This window comes from Oreochromis niloticus, linkage group LG16 (genome assembly GCF_001858045.2).
Source record: "Oreochromis niloticus isolate F11D_XX linkage group LG16, O_niloticus_UMD_NMBU, whole genome shotgun sequence".
Classification (NCBI taxonomy): Eukaryota; Metazoa; Chordata; class Actinopteri; order Cichliformes; family Cichlidae; genus Oreochromis; species Oreochromis niloticus.
In genome coordinates, this window is record NC_031987.2 from 30,016,837 (window position 1) to 30,019,497 (window position 2,661).

The 2,661-nt window shown below is 41.7% G+C and overlaps 1 long non-coding RNA gene across 1 annotated transcript; it reads left to right on the top strand.

The window, feature by feature from the left end:
- The first annotated feature begins 506 nt into the window (after positions 1-506).
- Positions 507-2,391, top strand: LOC109197369 (uncharacterized). The gene is made up of 3 exons (XR_002058489.2): positions 507-959; positions 1,685-1,763; positions 2,286-2,391. It is a non-coding gene; the product is annotated as an uncharacterized LOC109197369 (long non-coding RNA).
- Positions 2,392-2,661: the final 270 nt, after the last annotated feature.

Below are 2,661 nucleotides of genomic sequence, written 5' to 3' on the forward strand. Positions count from 1 at the left end.
CCACTAATTTTCATGTTCCAGGACTTTTTATATGCGCCCCAGGTGCCGTGGCTGTCGACAGACTTAGGTGAGTCCTCCCCCCTCCTCGTGGAAAGCCATTTGTTGGGCTCCAGCTCGAAGCACCAAATTAATGTTGGGTCTGCGCCTCACACGCCCACTGGTTCAAAGACTTATCACCCGTGAAGAAAGCAAGACAAACAGCTCAACCGGTTTAACTTGCTAGCAAGGGGAGCCCGTTCGGCAGCACCTCTGCCCTCAGTCTCAGACGACTCCAAAAACCCAGCCTCCCCTGCAGACAAACAGTTGTTTGACACACAGTTTCACAAACACCCACTGTAAAACCCCCCTGTGATGCATCATAAAACTAAGGCACTGAGTGTGTCTCTATGCATGCGTGGATGTGGGTGTTTTTGTGTGACTTCCTGCTGAGGGTCATCTCCCCTCACCCTGTATATGGCTCAACCCCTCTTGAACGGTCTCACCATACACTGTAAAAACGATAACTAGTAATTGTTGATTTAAGTAAAGTTTTCAAATTAAACTGACTTAGAAATAAAACTTTCCATTTACAACCTAAAATAGCTTGTCTGCCCAACAAATTTCTTCCATTGTTGTCCTAACTAAGATTTTCTAGCGAGCATAACAAAGATTATCAACTTTTGAGTAGATTTTTTGAGTCGAGTTGGGAACCAGTGGGAAACCCCGTAGGTGACTGGCACACGTCGTGGTCTGAATAAGTTTGAACTAGACCAAACGAGTCTGAGCAGACTGTGTGATAGTGGTTTGTCGATGTGTTCTGAACTAAAAACCTGCTAAGAAAATTTGAACAAACGTGGCCAAAGTTGGATGAAAATTACAATTTTTCGACCATTACGGATTTTACCTGGTCTGAAGTTGGAGTGTATTATTTGACCATTTTTTGGACAGGTGCGGGAGCTGCCGGCCATTTGCCCTAGCAGGTAAGCTAACGACATCTGTTATTAGGATTTTCTACGAGCGCTAGGCTGCATCCTCCTGAGGACCCAGGAGGGTGGAACGAGTAAAGCACTGAAAAAAAGCCAAACAATAACATATTTAAGTCATCTAAGGGACTTATATATCATGTTTAAGCTAGCGAAGGACCGCGCGGGGGGGGGTTGAAAATGATATGCCAGGAGTTCGCTGTTCTCGCTGCTCTAGCGAGCCTTGAATCCCCAGCTAGCTATCAAAGCTGGTGGTAACAGACGTCTCCGAAAACGTAGAAGCATTTTTGCAAAAATGTGTTGTCTTAATAAACTGAGGAGATATTTGAAATTTACACAGCTACATTCTCGCCTGAAAATATCTTAAAAGTTTACTTTGTGACCCAGAAAGAGTAATAAGAGTAATATTAAAACTAAGTGGCTGCCGCCATTGTTTGAAACTAGAATCGGCTGGGCCGCGCTATGAATTCTGGCATAGGGTGGGCCACGAAGGATACACCTGACCCATCCTTCAAAGCTGTGGAAAGTATTGTATTGTTTTGAGAGCCTTTTTGTTGGTGGAGTATTGATTTTATGTACAATTCCACGGGTAGACGCGATCTGTACGGTCCGACTTTGCACGTGCGCAGTAAGGATCGGAGAGTCCGATCCGTAACTTTTTTTCTCGTTTTTTTTTCTACATTATATTGAAATGTTTCATTATTGCAAACATTTTCTCTCAGGCGGAGAGAGGTCGTGGAGTGTCAGCCTATGGTATCTGAGTTCCAGGAGAGATGACCTGCGCTGTTTTCCTCTGAGGAGGTAAGACTGTCCTAATTTATTTATAATTTAATTATTATTCTAATTGGGCATGATTTATACTTATGTTGAAGTAGTACGGTATTTGCTGGGGTAATGCATTGGCCAACTTTATTATCTTGTGCTACCACTCCAGTCAAGGCCCTTGCCAGTGTTATATTGTGAAACAGAAAGGCAATCTCATAATTTTGACTTGGCATGTATTTTTTTTCTTTTTGTGCTAGAAATAGGACTTCTATAGTCTGAGATTGTTAGGGAAAGAATACTAAGGCAGGTCACAGAATCTGATTGGTCACAGATTTTGGTGCAACTTAGAACATAATATGTATTTTCATATTGATACTGGGTTTTGTGGGGGGTGTTTCTATTCCTGTGCAAAAGACGTATTCATGAGAGATTTTTGAAGTAGGTTTTGCTGTTGATGACACAGTCAGGCATATAACATGGTGCAGACTGTCCAAGACAGCTACCCAGGAATTTTCTGTGCTGAATAAATGACAATATTTTGGTGAATGTATTGTTTAGATATCTGAAAATTTCATCGGATCACAAGCAAAGACCTCCTGGGGACCTTCAATGCATCCCTTGACAAAGTTGTGCCTGGCCTGCTGAAACTGTACTGGTCTAAGAAGGGAGCTCTTGGTGAGGAGATGGAAGACCTCCTGGATAAACTTGATGAACAGGTGAGTGAAGTGCTCCTTTATCTGACATTTTTAGAAGAGAGTATACTTTTCTCTTAACAGAAACTGAAAAAGATGTTGGCTTCAAACAAAACACATCAGTGGATATGTCAGTAAAAATGAATGTCATGAGTCATTGCTTTGTTCTTATTTGGCAGTATTTTATTTAATTTGTAAAATGAAAGTAAAATTGTTAACATGGTGTTGTTGTTGGTTTTTTT